We start from the raw sequence: 18,231 nt of genomic DNA, 5'->3' as shown, positions 1-18,231 counted from the left end.
TATAAAACTTTTCTGAAAATTACATAATATTGCAATTTTTAATGTATTTAATAAATTACATAATGTATACTTATATTGAAGATTACACAAGTTAAATCATTCATGATAAAAATATTCTAGTTTTTAGTTAGCTCGTGAGCTGACAAATTTTTTTGAAAATTTAATTTACATTATATTAGTATTCAATATTAATCGAGATATAATTTTTGATTATTAAAACCAAAGTTTAAACTTTATTCTACAATGAAGCTTTGTTTACAATTGTCTATATTTGTTAATTAATTAAAAACTTTGGAATAGAATAATGATGACATTTTAAAAATGTTCAGGAGAGCATTTTTGGTGAAAAATACCACCATGCATGCAATCAGATGTTTATGTGTATTGTGCTTCTCTTGGAAATTCTTTTAAAACTTGAATTAAAACAACAATATTTAGAAGCATTAGTAAGGGAAAGTTCGGTTTAAATTTGTGCCACCTATGAAAAAAGTGGGGCTAATCACTATAATCGTCCATGCCCTTTCATTCTAACTTTTTGATTGTTTGAACAAAATAGAAACTGGTTTTTATTATTATTTTTTAAAAAAAACTTACAAAGATTGCAAAGGTATGGATTGAAAGGAATGTATTGAATTAAAAATCAATTCGATAAATATGCTAAATATTAATGATAGATAATTATGTTAATCGCTCTTTAAAGAAAATTTTCGATTATTGTTCGTATAATATTTTCTTTCGTTGCATAATGTCATACAATTTTGACTTGCTTATAATTTTCTGCTTTTTGTTAAACATCTAATGTTATAGTCCTTTTAAATATATTCAATCGATGCTTCTCTGTTTTTAAATTGTTTCAACCCGAAATATACTTTCGAATTTTTATATTTATTTAAATTTCATTCTGATTCGATAACTTCACTCCAATAAAACATAAACAAAATACATACATGTTTATTCATAAATACGTGATTAGTTATTTCTTTAGCATTTCACTACTTCCGATGATTTCCCAGAACTACAGGAAGCGATGGTAGGCAGAAATTCATGTTCAGAAATATTTCTTGGGGAAAAAACGAGTGTTTATATTTTTAAAATGGGTTTTTCTTTTGCTAAATGTTATTCCTGTGCCGGAAAAGGATTGTGTAAAACACGTGATAGACGATATGAATATTGCATAATATTAAAGAGGTATACAATAATGCAAGGTATATATTGATGCACGTCTATTAATTCTGCACTCGTACTATTTTGATAGCTAACAAATATCGTGTGTTTTTTTTATAAATTATATCAAGTTTTTTTTTAATTTTTGTTATGTTTTGTTCATCATTTTGTTTTGTTCATCGTTTTTCAAAAGTGATTTATTTTTTAAATGATTTTTTCTCTGCTTATTTTAAAAACAGTAGATTTCATATATTTTTTTTATTAGTCACTCTGCTGTTAAACCCAAACAGCAAAGATATTGCATAATATAACATGTATAAGAAAAATGTATGAAGGAAGTGCTTGTGAAACAAAGCAAAACATAATTTTTCCCGTGCTCAATTTTTTATACATTTTTCAATAATGTTGAAAGATTCTAAAGATGATGCTCTTTAACTACATTTCTGCTGAATATGCCCTCTGAATAAAAAAGAAAACTAAATTAATAATATTTAAAATATTAAGAATTTGCCTTCTTATGCTATTAATTTTTTTCCTTTTTTATTGTTTAATTTTTAAAACACATCCCTTTAATGTGGCTAGTCAATATTTCATAACTAACTTCTTCAAAGTGAAATTCATATTTTTGGATTTCATGGTTTTGACTTTTTGGCTTTGAACTCTTTTATATTCTTCAATTCTATAGGCAATTAAAATAGCTTCTAAATTACATTTGTTTTTACATTCGATTTTTTTTAATTTACTCATTCCTATAATTTTTATTGAGATAATTTCAAGATATTCCTGAAAACATTTTGATTGAATATTAACATATTTTACGTTTTAGATTTTATGTTATCTTATGCTATGGATTAACGGTTCCTAAATGGTGTTCCGCGGAACCCTGAGGTTCCCCGGTAGGTTCAGCGGGGTTCTGAAAGTTAAAATTTGTTCACTCAGTAATAACTTTTGAAACTTGTAATTATATTTATATCATAAAACTGAACCATAATTTTTCTTTGATAATTTAGTTATTTTTATGAAATGAATTATGAGTAATTTTTATGAATGCCAGTAAAAAAAATAACAAAATTTATAAAAATTTGCAACAGTATTTCGTGTCGAACTTTTCAATTCAAAATAATTGACTGAATTCAGAAATAACAAATTATGTTTCTTTGATAACTGTTTTCAATGTTTATAAGAGTTCTTTTTCAAAAACTACAATTCATCTTATTCATTTTCAGCTAATCTAAACATCTAAAATAAATTCAGAATATGCACTCCAGTCCTGCAAATTCACCTGTTTGACATAAAATCGATTATTTTAAGATTTTTATTGTTAAAACGCTCTAGATTGCACAAGGAAGTTATTTTGACTGCTTTTTAATTTCAATTAGAAAAACAATGATGTATATAATGACACAATTTCTTATAGCTTTTTTATAGCATACAATTTTTTTATTGTTAATATTTACTATTAACTTGTTATGTACTTGTAAATAATATAAAAAATATTAAAAATTAATTTTAAACAAATTTATTTACGCATTCACAATCCAGTCATTTTGACTGCTTTTGGACAATATAGGTATATACAAACTAAGTTTCAGTCTTTTTAGTGTTAATATGTTCACAGCTGCTGATAAATTTTATTTATATATTTGAGGTTCGGCCAAAATATGTTCGATGATTTAGAGTTTCGTAGTTGTTAAAAATTGGAAACCGTTAGAGTGAGCCGCGATGGCTTAGGGGATAGAGCGCTCGCCTTCCAATGAGGTGAACCGGGCTCGAATCCCAGTCGATACGAATTCTGCATCCGGCTTGCACTGACCACAGTAGTGGTGACTTGAAATATCCCCAGTGGTAGACGGATCATGGGTTAGAGTCCTCTTGCCGTCAGGCTAACCGTGGGAGGTTCTGCTGGTCTTCCATTCCCTGTAACGCAAATGCAGATTAGCTCCATCAAAAAGTTTTCCATGAAAGCAAATTTCTCCCAGTACTTGATCCAGAAGTTCCTTTGTCTTCTGGATTCGGTCCAAAATTAAAAGGCTACGGAGTTTAACATTAGTGGTCGTAAACCCATAAAATTGGGTCTGCTGTTCAGCGACGGTTATATATAAAAAAAAAAAAAAATAAAAAAAAACTTTGAAGTAGATCAACTTAATAGCTCGCGCACAAAATAGTCCGGGGTTATTAGATTTTGAGATCGGGAAAAAAACATGAATTATGACCCTTGCTAGTTCATATGGCTCAGTGAACGGATTTTTTTTCAAGATTTTTCCTGTTTTTTTTGCAACTAAAATATGAACACTCTATGGTGTTATGGAGAGCTTTTTCAGACAAATACGCCGCTTGGGGAGAAAAAAAAATTCCTGTATAAGCTGGAGAAATTAGACTTTTATCAAACTCTACTCCTTTGCAAGGTAAAAAATACCTGATAAATTTCTCATGGAAACTATTAAAAAAAAATACTCTTGAATTTTCTGCTAAAGTTCCGGATTCCTTTGGCGCAGATGGAATACCGGTGTTCCTTTTTTATATAATTTTTTCTTACTCTCTAATTACAAGTAAAAATAAACTTTGGTATTTTTTTAATGTAAAAAATAGTCTAATAGTTACTGAAGAAAATCTGATAGATTCTTAGAGTTACATTTGTTGTGAAACATAAAGTGGTTTGAAAAGTTTTTCATTCCTTTTCAAAAATAATATAAATAATTAATTTTGTAAATTAAAGAAATTTTGATACTTCTTCATTTCGCAGCTGCAAGTAATTTCAGCTATTTTGTCAACTTATTTGTTATTATTTTATAAAGGAAAAAAGCTGAATTTACTTGCACTCAGTAAGTTTGCATTATCGACTTTATCGCGCGTGCCGGCGAAATGGAAAAATACTGAAATTTCAATAAATTACTATTTGTACAATGACAATGAATTACAATTTTACATATACAGTCAAACCCCGCTATAGTGAACCTTCAAGGGACCGAAATTTTGGTTCACTATAACCGGGAATTCACTATATCCGTTCCGCAGGCAATTTAACTAATGGTTCCCAAACTCCTCCCTTTTATTACACATTATTTAAATAAATGACTGAAAAATATTATTTAGTAACGAAAAATGAGTTATTTTTTATTACTCTTCGTCTTGCTTACAAGAAGAAAAAAAATTTAGTAATCTTTAGCTGATGAGCAATCCTGACAGAAAATTCATATTGATCCCACTGACACCTTACAGGTGCACTATCTGCCAGGGTTGGAAATATCTGCTTGGTTTGTTTAGGGATGGGAAAGTGAAATAGAAGAAGCTTATCGCTAAATTCCCCTCTATAGATGGTTTTAAAAATCGGTATATGTATTTATTTTAAAGTAAAAATTTCAAAATTATTAAAAAAAAAACGAAGAAAAAAATCAGTTGAAGACAGAAAAAAGTTCATTATATCCAACTTCCTCACCTTTTTGGTTCACTATATCCACAAAAAATAACATTATAAGTGTATAGCAAGGCACGGGACCTAACATTTCGTTCACTATATCCGGGAGTTCACTATAAACCGTGTTCACTATAGCGGGATTTGACTGTATCTGCAAATAAGGGAAAATTTGAAAAATTATTGTTCGGATAATTTTATCTTTAACGCAAAAAGAGACACCAATGTCCAATGCTGTGTTTCATAAGCGAAACTTATTAAAATGCTGTGTATAATATTTTTCACTTATTTTGACCTAATTTAATTTAAAATAATTAATAAAAGTGTGAAAGATACGTTCAATATAAATTCTGTGCCAAAGTTTAAAAAACGCAGAACTGTTTTGTCGACATTTTCGTTGCGATATTTGTATTACATCTAAAAAATCTGACAATTCTGAATTGTTTTAACCATGTGTAAAAACACCAATCTTTAACATATTTCACTCATGTATATTTCTAACATACAACATACCGCATGCGTATATACAGTTGGGGTCGCGTCAAAAGATTTTTTCTGAAAAGAGGTCCCAAAAAAAGTTTTAACACTCAGAAAAATACTTCCGAAAATTCTCAACGTGCTATTGGATGTGTTTGAAAGCAGGTGTGCGGAGTGCGTACGTGCAATGAAATGTTTAAACACTTATCCGCTGTTGTCAGAGGCCTCTTATAAGTGATGGGAATATAATTTTTTCTATTCACACTCTTAAATGATCTTTAAGAGAGTTACAAGTTTAGAAGATTTGGGAAGTTGAATTGCTAACTTCGTTTCCGGTTGGTTGAAATTTTTTTTCTATTTTTTTCTCTAAATGTTTGCTTTTTTTAAAACGTTGATGAACCTTTTGTTAGGACGCAATCTCGAAGATGAGTGAAAGATGATATTTGTGCCCCAGTTTCTACAGAGTAAGTTTTTGTTTTTAAAGAGACACTTGCTGTATTGTTTATTTATTATCACACAAATTCTAATTTCCTGTTTGTTCGAGGTACAGTTTTAAGAATGAATCCATTATATGACATTTAGATACTATGTATTTCATGTTCAAACACTGTGTGTGGTAATCAGTAGTAGAATTGAAAAATAATTGGCTATTCATGTCGCCAACCAAACTTAGCGGTATTATTCAAATATATAACCCTATTCTGTAGTTAACATTGAAATAACATACAGGGTGGTGCAAAAATAGTTGGAACACTTGAAAAATTAAAATATAATTTTCGACTGTAATGTTGAAATTTTTTTTAAAACTTTATTAAGAGATAAAAAGTGTTCAAAGTAAAAGATTTAATTTTATCACCTGATCTGAGCAGCTAACTGAGCAACCGTTCTACAATTCGCAAGTTTGTTGTTCATTCTATTTACAATAATGGAACGGACCAAGAAAACGAGGAACTCTGGAGTCAGGTATCAGGGCAAAATCTCATTCGTGGTAGTTACTGAGCGAAACATAATCACGTTTGCATTATCTGAAGATTAAAACCACGGAAAACCCATAACTTATAAAATAAGGAATTATCATTAAGTGACCCAAGCGCTAGCAATGCATCATTTGCAACAGCGCAGGAGGTCCATGCAATAGTCACGTACGGGAGAAGTACTATGTAAATTATAAAATATATATGACCTATAAAACAATGGGTAAATTTTTATGAACACTGTCAGGGAACAGAAATGATGAGTTGCACCCATTGCGCAGAAGCAGCCCATTTAATTCAAGTTCTTTAATTCATTGAATTCAGATCCAATGATCCAGTCACATTATGGACGAAAATATTTTCCCTTTGGGAGAAGAACCTGGGTATTTAATCCGTTAGCACAAGGTGAAAAGTCTTCTTAGTTAAAAAAATTCTAACCATTAAAAACACCGCCAATTTAATCTATAATGGAGTAGATCAAGGCCTGGTTACACTAGGCAACAAATTTTTTGTAGCATTTATACAAATACTTCACCTTGTTTAATTCGGGTGTGGTGATTTCAAGTCTGAAATTTGGTTTGCTGCTAAAGCTACAGATTTTTTTAAAAAAAAATGATATGGGGAATTAGGTTACATCATCAGGATTAAAACTGCATAGGAATGCATACCCGGGAATGTCTTCGTACTTGACAAGGGGTGCTTTCTTATTATGGCGTATTCAGAAGAAGATATAGAAAGAGCTTATAATAAAGAAGCGTCCCTAGCGACGTGTGGCGACATTTCCGTGGGTATGGGATTCTAAGTAGTTTTAATCCTGATGACTCCCCTAGAAGTTCGTCGCAATATTTACGCGACTTCCTATTACATATAACGCTTCTAAATTTGTTCAGTGCATAAAATAAAAAACTATACCACCCTGAATAAATTTCGTTCTAATTATCCGATTTTAACGTATTAAATGTCAATCTCAATGGTTTAAGGGGGTGACCTCAAATATGCTAAATAATAAGTACTAACTGTTAAGTTACGAAATCGGACACAAAACTTACTTTCTTTGAATAAACATATGTTGTTTTTTTATAAATTTCGACCCTCAAAACAAAATTTCAAAAATATTAGATCAAAAATTTATATGCTAGAAAGCTATATGCATTTGGCACAGTCCCCCCAAAATAGCCATATATCCCCATAGCAGGAGGAGCAATTTAAGATAACCTTAAACAAGCTATATGATGATATGATGAACAAGAGAGAAATACCTCGTGTTTCTCCGTTGCTAAGCTACCAAGTTGACGCAATAAAAAATAATGAAATAAAAATTTAATCTTTTTCATTCATCGTTTTCAGTTAGCACAAGAAAACTTATCTTTTAATAGTTTATAGAAAAACTCGAAATTTCTAGGCAACAGACATTTTTTGGGGCTGATTTCTGATCAAAAAGAAAAGGTTGTTCTCCCTTTTATATTCTTTGAAAATAGAATTTGAATGGATTGATGAATTATTTATGATTTTCCAATATTTTAGAATTTGAACACAAGAACTTTTCATACGACATTATTTGTATTCTTATTTTTTTTAAGCATGAAAATTTTACACGCGTTGCCAGGTAATTAATAAATGTAATTTAAGATTAAGACGTTTAAGACGACATATAACAATTTCACATAATCATCGTTGATATTCCAATTTTATTCAAGAAGATATAACGATACCTTTCATAAAACTTTTACCTTCATTTAAGTTGTAATTGTCTTGATAATTATAAAATAAATATTGAAAAAATTTATAAATATCCAAATATTCCAATATTCCAAATCAATGCATAGGTATGTATATTATAGAAATTGTATCAATTATTCTATGAACCTTCTAAAAATAAAAATTACAAAAAAACGTCATAACCGCATTATAACAGAAACATGCTTTTGTAAAGCTCAACATTTGTTGAATATAATGTTTTATTCATATCTCTTAGCTAAAATACGAATAAATTTTTAAACTACTTAAAAAGAAACCTAGTATTTCATAATTAAAAAAAAAGATTAAAATTCAGCTATCAGTGGTGAAAATATGAATGAAATTTTATGCTGCGAGTGCGTAAGTAAAGTTATACGTAAGCTAATCACGTTTAAATATTAATTTGCCCCATTTAAATAGTTCTCCATAGTCGCCAAATTAATTTTTTAAAAATAATTAATTTTAATTTTTTTCGGCTTCTACTAGATAAAAACTGGTGAAACTTTAGATTCTGCAATAGAAAAATACGTAGATTTATATGGTATAAAAAAGTAATGTCTCATATTACAAAATTTTTTCATCCACAATTAAATTAAATAATAAAAAATAATAAATACTTGTTAAAAGTTTTTGTTTGCATGAAATTATCTTTGTGTAAATGATTTCCATGAGTTAGTGCATTTTTTTTTTTAAATTTCTCAATTAGTTTTAAAGATATGACTAAAAAAGTGAAATTAACATTAAGGGGACCAAACTTTCATCTGTTTACCAAATCAACTATTAAAGCCATAATTTCCAGATTGCGGTTACCCCCGATATAGTGACGGCCAGGAATCCAAATATGTAAAAAAAATAATAATAAATAAATAAATAAAATGTTTATTCAGAGAAAGTACGTTTTTGCATCGGACTTTGTAATTTAATTAATAATTAGCAGTAAATAAATATCATAATTGAGGTCACCCTCAGAAATCATTAAGATTGATACTTAGTACGTGAAAATCCGATCATTAGAACAAAAGTTATTCAGGGTAATGTATTTTCTTTTCTTTTTTTCTCTTTTTTTACCTTTTTATTGCACACTGAACATTTTGACTTAAGATACATTTAAAATGTCGCTTAAAAAAACTAACTTTAGCGAGAAACAGATTGCAGATTTGAAATCTGCGACACAAAACTATCGAAGATCTGTTAAAAAAACCTTGCGCAAGAAAAAATAAATAAATCAGAAATAAAATAAATAAATAAAAATAGGTTTCAAAATATTACTGTTCTATTATACGTTTATTTCAAAAATTGGATTCGAGGATCTTATTTCGATTGTGCATTTATATCAAATATTTGATTGTACTACGTACGATAATCCACGAAAAGCCATACAGTATTAAAATCAGTCATATTGTGTTAAAAGCCAATAACTAGTACAAATATTTCTTAACATACATTTTTAAAAATTGCTTTTTTGCAATTTTTTTATAAATAAATTTTTCTAGCTTTAAGTTGCAAATGTGATATCTTTATCCGAATATTTCGAACTTAGTGTCCTCTTTCTTATCTTATATACAATCTTATTTACACATAAAATTATCTAAATCCCTAACCTATTATTCATAAAAGCAATCTTTGATATTATTCTAGTTATAATTTGATTAGGCTGTATCAATATAAGAAAATTAGGAAAGATTGAATTTTAAAAACCTGAATGATTAAATTAAATTTACATATGAAATGTGCAAATATGTGATATGAATCAAACGTTGTTTTATTAATGCTAAGGAAATATTTCTTTTCTTGGCTTTTGAATAAAATGGAAATTTTTAATAATGTTATTCTTTCAATTGAAACTAAGCTTTAAAATTCTTCCCTGACTGTAATACAATTATTACGTGATTCTTGCTAACTTTAATTTTTTAGTATGTCTTTTTTCTAAAAGATCATGATAATCGAGTCTATCAGTGATAATCGAAAAGATCAAAATTATTGTGTAGAACGTATATTTCGTACTTAAGAAAAAAAAAATTATGGTATGACAGTGTTATGAAGTAATTTTAAGTTCTGGTAGAGTTCCGTTGTTCTTTTTACTTATTTTTATAGATTTCTACATAATTGATGATTCGAGAACAATAATCTGCGCCCATTTATGGTTAAAAGGAATAAAAAGTTACCTAACAAATTGTTCAATTTTACAAAAAAATGATAAAATAAACTATGAAATTTCATAAGACGTATCTGTTTTGAAGATGTTTTCGATGGCTAACATTAACGGAAATGTGCTGAATATTTAAAAGTGTACTTTGAATTATGAGATTAATAAACTTTAACAAAATTTTTGTCCAATTTTTAATTAACAAAACTAATTTTTTAATTAACCATCTCACTAATTTTTTAATTAACCAATTTTTTATGCAACCATCTCACTTTTCTTTGCTAAAAAGAAAGAAAGAATAATACTATGCACAATCATTCTCTATTGAATTTTTCTTTTTGTTTAGTCTGTAAAATCATCACATTTTAACTGAACTAGGATTTAAAAAAAGGCATTTTACTATTGTTCATAAGAAGCAACAAAATAACACATAATACAACCGCTAATTGTTTCGCGAATAGAGTAAATCATGACTAAAAGCATGAAAAAGAAAACTAAACTTACATGAAAAAGAAAACTAAAAAAGAACAATATGTCAAGCATAAATATTCAATGTTTAAACTAATTTATAGGATTATGGTAATTATGATAAGGGGTATAAAGATTTATTTCTTAAAAAAAAGAAGAAAAAAACAACTCTGAGAAGGAAACATGCATGCATAATTAATAAGATGTTTCTCAGCGTGAATTATTTGAGAGCTTTTTTTATATATTTAATCTTCTTCTTTTTATACTTAATTTTCCGTACTATATGTTTATGTTAAAATTATGATGCTGAAATTAAAAATCAGGTTAAGCTAGAAATTAGTTGTGTACATTTTTAAAAAAGTTTCTTTTAACCATAAAAAGGAATAAATTGTATAAACTAGCATGTTTAAGTAGTTACGTAGTGGTATGTCCGATTTAATCTTCTTAACTTCGACTTGTTTCCGATTTATCTTGCTAATTTGGAAACTTGCTTGTGTTATTGCTTGTGTTTATAGCAGGGACAGGTGGTTGATATTACGTGAAATGGATTGAGAATGTAACTTGTGTAATTTGCATGAGTATGAAAGCTAAACTATCTTTTGCGTAGTATTTGGTTTTAGCTAAGTGGTAGTTTTTTTAATTAAAAAGACCATTATAAACTCTGTGAAACATTTGTTTTTAAAGAAAGGAATTAGGTTAGTAGGTATTTAGAGAAAAGTTTGCTTTGCATCTGATTTTAAAACTTAAAATATCGTCTGTACTAATTAGTATATATTGATCCACTAATGCACCGATTATTGCACAAAAATCCGATGTTATTCAGGGCATTATATATTTTAAGATTATTTTAGTGTTGATAGTTTACTACTGATAACGCATAGAGCAGCTGTTCTTAATTTTTTCGCATATGGAACCCTTAATGAACGCTTTACTTTTAACGGAACCCTAAATTAATGAGTAAAGATAATTGTAAACACATTAAGAAAGACTATTTATTATTTTGAAAATATATGCTGACCGGAGGGTGTAGGAGTCAGGGAACTGGCCTTGCATCAGAAAGGCTCTGGGTTCGAATCCCGGACAAGGCATGGGTGTTTTTTTTTTCATTCTCTGTACAATCTATCCTTACTGTGGCCCATAAGCCTGAATTGACAAATGTCACCCTGGTTGGGCACTGGAAGAATTTTTTTTTTTTTTTAACGCAGGTCAAATGAAGATCAGATTATCAGTTAATTTTATCGTATAAATTGTTCTGAAATAAAAGACACTGACTATAAAACATTTAAATTAGGTTTCAGAAACATTTTAAATTGCTTGAAAACATTACATAGTTTCTATATACCAGTAAAACTGTTTCTGCGATAAAATATAAAAAAACAAATTTCATTTTGTTTGAAACTTGCTTGTTTCAATCTTTTGGCACCTGTTAATAGTTGATGAGAAAGCAATTGGACAAAAAGAGCTTTATGAAATTATTAAAAATTTCGTTACTGTAAGTTCTCTATAATAAGGATTCGCGCGATTTTGTCTAGCCCAGGAAATCCTTGATTCGAAAAGCAGTTGTGGAAAAAGTAGAGTTAGAAGTGTAAACTTAATATATATCTCCAGAATTTTGACAAAACTTTCTTTTTTTTGTCACAGATTTCTGTTTAGCTTTAGCTTTTCAACGCATTAATTTGCCCATTATTTATGTTAATTTGCTCATTGTATTAATAAATAGATGGCAACACTATGTGTCTAACGTCGTATTACTTGAAACATTTTTGTTATGTTAATGAGATTTTTCAAGTAAGATAATGGACGGTTTTAATTGCGGGTAAAATCAGACATTTTTCGTTCTAGACAACAATGAAAAGCAAATAAATAAATGAAATAAAAACGTTTTTGAGGCTTTTAAAACGTTTATGTATCTTACGGCTTTGTCATATTAAATAAAGTTTCGTGATATTTACGCTTTGTAGAATGTGACAAAAACTCAGTTTCTGCAGTGGTAGATCTCGCCTGGAAGCTAATGAATGACAAATTCTTTATTTATAAGTTATAGAATATTATTTTAGCAATTTTCTATACCTAGTATCACTTTGACCAACATTTGATTAACTGTTGATTTATATTACGAATTATTTAATTATATATACGTAATTCATACGCATAGACTGTGTATTAACACAGAGTTCCATTAAATTATAGTTATCATACCATTCATCTCTTGATCTTATCAAACCTGTGAATCTGGCATCCTAAGACCACAGTTGTAATTGCCCTGCACCTCGAATATAATTTCTCTGTAATAAATCAATTTAATATGTAATAAATAGATGGCAACACTATGTATTTTATGTCGCGTTGCTCGAAACACTTTTGCTATGTTTATGATATTTTTCAAGTTAGCAAATGGTTGATTTCAATGTGATTATCGAAAATCAGTCATTTCCACGTTATAGGGAGTAAAAAAAAATTTCCGAAACTTTCAGAAACTTCCTTGTATCTTTGGATATGACATATTAAATTCGTTCTGTATTCTGTGAAAAATAACAGCTCACAGTCACAACCAAGTAAATCTTGTAGCTGATGAATGATACATTCTTTATTTATGAGTTACGGAATATTGTTTTGGCAACTTTCTATACTATGTAACACTTTGTCCAACATTTGATCAACTGTGTGTTAAAGTATATAACAGATTATTTAATTACATACACGTAATTTATACACATAGACTCTGTATTAACACAGAGTTCTCAATTAAGCTATAGTTATACCATTCATCTCTTGATCTTATCAAACCTGTGAATCTGGAATGCTAGTTCATAGTTGTTGTAATTGCCGTGCACCTCGAATATAATTGTCGAAGCCGGGGGCGACGCATTGATTTCTAAATGAAAGGTTTTCGCGTCCATTATCAAAATCCAGGCTTCCATTGATTATTAAGATCAATCATTTTTGAGCATTGTTTTGTTTCTGCAAACAAGTTTTCTCGAAGGAGGCGCGAAAGCTAAGCACAATAAACTCTCGCTCACTGGAAAATGAAAGTATTATATTTATTTTATCTTTTCAAAATTATTTTCACTTTTTTTTTTTGTTTCGGATTGAGATTGTGCTGTCCTATCCCTCATACATCAAACGCTGAATAATACGATAAATTTTTAATGAGGAAATTGTGGATGAATGGAGAATTTTTAATTATGAAGGAGACGCTTGGATACATGATTGTATCGAGGTAAATAAGTCTAGAAAAATGTGCGATATAAAGTACCAAAGCAGCTGACCAGCCTGTGTAGGAACTGGCCTTGCATCAGAAAGGTTCTGGGTTCGAATTCCGGGAAAGGCATGGATGTTCCTTTCATTCTTTGTACTATCCCTCCTTATTTAATATGAAACATTTGAAAAGAATTGTTAAAAGAGCATATCTGTTCTACATCAGTTTCAGTAAAAAATTAAACATCTTAGATTTGTTATAAGATACTTATTCGAAATATTATAGGATGTTTAACATTTTAGAAATTATATAGGATTCTAAACATTTTAATGTAATCACATAAATGTTTTTTAAAAACGTTGTAGAACGTTGTTAAATACTAAACGTTTTAGGATGCTTATATTCAATTATTTAACTTGTTCACATTTAATTTTTTATACTTATGCAAATAATTTATTTCGTTTAACTTCTTATTATCAATTAACTTTTTTAACCTAATTACGTCTAACTCAATCTGGATTTTTACTGGGCATTACGGTAAAATTACTAATAAATAAAATTACTCTTTCATGATAATTAATGTTATCGAATTTTATAAAATTCTATGTATAATTAAAATTATCAATAGCTGTTGTTGCTAAATAATATCAATCATATTAAACTCAGCAAATTAATTTTCATAATTGAATTAATACAAAATGAATTTGTAAAATTTCCCTATTTATTATATATTTTATATTATATGCATTATGCATTTTATATTACATATATTGGTATATAATATTAAGTATAAATAGGACCTTTCACTAGCTAATCATTAGCTCCTTTTGCTAGTCGATTTCTGGCAATCAGCAATGAGTATCCGATATTAAAAACTGTTTAAAAAAAATAACTTGTTGCTTCGTTGAAACATTTTAAGTGGAATGAAATAATTTTAATTTTTCTGAATAACATAAGTTCAAACTTAAACGAGCAAATAAAAAGTCTGTATTAATTTTTAGAAAATACGTGTTAAATTTCGATGAGTGATACGTAAGATGTATTCTTTTAACTTTTTCTATTTTACATAAATTCCATTTGCATTTACTAATTCTTAATGTTTTGAAAGTAATTAAAGACATTAAAAAACATCAATGTTTACCATGAAAATTCGTGCTATATTTCCAAGTACAGCTTTTTGTGCTATATTTCCAAGTACAGTTTTGTGCTATATTTCCAAGTACAGATGTAGTAGATTTTGTATCTACTCCATCTGCTGTTAGTAAGTAATACAAAACACTAAGAAAAAAATAAAAATCAATGTTTACAATGGAAATATATGTACGGTTTTTTAGTAAAATTTTTTCTTTAAATATTTTAGATTTTGCTTAAATTATTTCTGTCACTAAAGAAATAATTCGAAAAATTTACTTGCAAAAGGGAATCAATATTTATTGTAAAAATGCATGCAAGATATGAATAATATTTCTGAGTAAGATTTTCTATTTACCCTTTAGATTTTCTACAAGCTGTTTCTGTCGATGGGAATTTAAATAAAACAACTGTGAGTAATAAACCACGAATTAATCAATTAGAATTAAACGAAGACCTCGAGCATTCAAACGGGGTGATCGTAGTTTTAGATATTGCTTAATTTACTTACAATTAAAAATTAAATTTCAATTTTAAATTCATAAAAAAAAATTTAAACAACTGCTAATTTTTTTCTTTAAAAAGAATTTTTTTGTTATCTTAGAAAATGTAACCTTCTATGTAAGAATTTCAGATAATTTTGAGATTCAAGTAATGGTGACACCGTAATTACTTAAGTTCGAATTCCGAGTATGTGTCATAATCAAAATTACTAAGTAATATCTATTGAGATTGTGAGGAGAATTACGAACACCCCGATGGGTACACATGCTGTGTTCTTTGTCAACCATAAATTCGTTCCATTCATTGCGTCCAGATTTGTAATTAAGGATAAAATGTATTCCTTTTAGGGGGCCCCTCTCGGTTACAGTCACAGTAATAACACTTTTTTTCTAACTCGACACAAGTTCACGCTAGCGTGGGAAAAAACTTCAATCTTCATTTCATTACCCTAGAATTAAAGCAACTTTCCAAATCCTTTTCTTTTTCCTCATTCACTTTCGCTATTTTACGTAATTGGGAGTGTTTTTCTCGGCTCGTGAACTGTTTATTATCGTTTGTGCGTCAAGAAAATGCGCGATATCGTGAACCCAATGAGAATATATTTCTGAGTTTTGAGTTCGTAATGTTTTGATTGTAATTGAGCTATGCATTTGTGTTGGCTATGCCGCCAATGCGTTTTTCAAAAAGGGCAATTATTTTCGTCTATATTTAATCTAAATTGTTGAGTGGATTTATGGATTTGACATTTGGAGCACGTGAAACTATTCTGTAATTTTCGTTAGTAACGCCTTTTGTTCATTGTTTTCTACCTTCTGGATAAAAATAAATGGGCTTAATATTAAAGAAACAAACTGACTTAATCGCTTGCATAGCAAAGGAAGTCATTGTTTTCGCATTCCATTAACATGATTGCAGATGTCTTGTAATTTAAAAAGTTTGCATTCATGAATAAAATTATAGCTTCTTAAGTCCATTTTATTAGGTTGAATTTAATTTTGTTCTAAACTGTAACAATCATTATAAATGCAGGCTTTGTTTGGAATCGTAGTTTTTCGGTTATTGTTGTGAATTGGAGACATTTAATTTGCATTTCATCTTAAATCGCAAACTTACAAAGATTATGCTTTGTTTTTTCAAAGTTGATATTTGATCCCGGATTTGGAAATGAAGGAGTTTTCAGCTTTGATGCAAATAATTTTAAACACAAATGTTTTCGAAATTACTCTGGCATGAAATTGAATAAACGGCCGCAAACTTAATATTTTTCATTATAAAGTTCATATTTGTATTTCATTCATTTAAAATGTCCTATTTTAGGCACTTTTATGATAGATCATTTGATTTATGTTTATTTAAAAATTTGCGACAGGCACTTTAATTTTCTTTATTCCATACTTCTTTTTTTTTTAACTTTGATTTTATTCATGTCTCTTTTTAATATTGAGAATAATAATTTAAAAAACTTGTTTTAAGTTTAAGAATTGAGGGGCGTTACGAAAACAAGAAAATTAGGTTCAATAATAAATAGTTTAAGAGAGCAATAATGAAATTAAAAAGAGCGATGTTTATGTAGTATTTCCAGTTGTATTCACCACATTGGCGAAGAAGACGTTATTTTCATGACTAGTTTTTACAAATAGCTATACTTCCATTGTCAATAATGCATTAAAAAAAAGGGATTTACCTGGTACCAAACCTCTCATTATTAAAGGAATAATTTTTACGGATTATAATTTTTCCGTGTAAAAAGAAATTCCTTGGACCAAACGAAATATATCCTTAAGTTATAGTTTAATTCATTTGAAATTTTAGTAGAAATTTCTTCATGTATTTGTCAAGGAAATAGACTTTATAAAACTTTAATCGCGTATCTTAAATTTCTAAGAAAGTTTTTTGAAAATCTACTTTACATTCAAGCAGGTAAAACGTTAGAAATTCGGAAGTATGCTGAACTGTAATAACATTCCAAACTGTTGTAGCACCTTAATATGGTTCTAAATTGAACCATTATACCGTACTTCGTAAGCTTGATTATTCGATACTTCTATTCGTCTTAGACAGACACATAGTTCAATTTCATACCTTATTCAGGGTGAGTGTAATATGCACCCTATTAAGAATCAAGGTATCAATAGTATCGTTTAGTACTGAATTGAATTTTCTAAGAATGTAGAATTTTCGAAATTTCATTTTAGTCTATAAATTGAAAATAAATAACCAAAAATAATTATTCACAAATCAGCACATTTTAGTTGCATTTGTTCACAATAACATACAAAAATATGATAAAATACATAAAATTTTAACAATGTGAAAAGGAGGCATATAAAAACGTCGTAGTTAAGTTATGTTAAATAAAGTGTTGAATATTTTAACCTTTATGGTCCAAGTTAGTGTTATATTGTTTTAAAGAATCATGTTATTTTTTTAATTTCAAACATAGAATCTTATAATATTTATTTTGGCAGATGTTAAGATTTTGGCTCTTAATTACACAATAGTGCAAATAAGGAATTATTCGCATGATAAAGTAAATACATTTCATTCTTTTATTCTTCTTGTTTGAGTTCTAATGCAATATTTGCCAATTAGTGCTCAAATTAAAATTTTGAAGTGTTTTAATTCCTATGTTGAAGGGTTTCTTCTTAAAACCTTGCTACATCGAATTTTTTTCGAAATAGAAAATGAATTTTTTTCGCAAATCACATTGTAAGTTCATTGCAAACCAATTATTTTCTATTTAAGGCATAATTATTTTTGTCTTACTTTCAAAAATACAATTATCACTGCTGTATTTCGACTTATAATCAACTATCATTACATACTTATTTAATAGTAGTTATTCTTATGTTTCATGACTCCTACTTTTTAAAGTAATATTTTAGAATATATATTTTTCTACTTCTTGGAACATATTTAGTTCTGAACTTGTTATCTCCAAAACTCGCTATTTCGAATTTTTTTAGCGTCCCTTAAACTTATTGAGAGTATAACTGTATACTTTCTTATTAAACACAAC

General features: G+C 28.5%; 1 protein-coding gene across 3 annotated transcripts in view; it reads left to right on the top strand.

Annotated features, from left to right (window-relative positions):
• LOC107445483 (protein trapped in endoderm-1) overlaps positions 1–18,231 on the top strand; it is an 89,981-nt gene that overhangs the window by 1,668 nt on the left and 70,082 nt on the right. Inside the window, exon 2 of one of the 3 annotated variants that reach the window (XM_016059879.5) lies at positions 5,464–5,517. The exons of the other annotated variants lie outside the window; for them this stretch is intronic. The gene's annotated coding sequence lies outside the window, so the exon portion shown is untranslated. The remainder of the gene's footprint in view (positions 1–5,463; positions 5,518–18,231) is intronic. 3 annotated transcript variants of the gene reach the window in all.

This window comes from Parasteatoda tepidariorum, chromosome 9 (assembly GCF_982258835.1).
Source record: "Parasteatoda tepidariorum strain Cologne lab strain chromosome 9, Ptep-v5.0, whole genome shotgun sequence".
In the NCBI taxonomy this organism is placed as follows: domain Eukaryota; kingdom Metazoa; phylum Arthropoda; class Arachnida; order Araneae; family Theridiidae; genus Parasteatoda; species Parasteatoda tepidariorum.
Note: the sequence above shows the minus strand (reverse complement) of the source record. Positions and strands in the feature narration are given on the sequence as shown.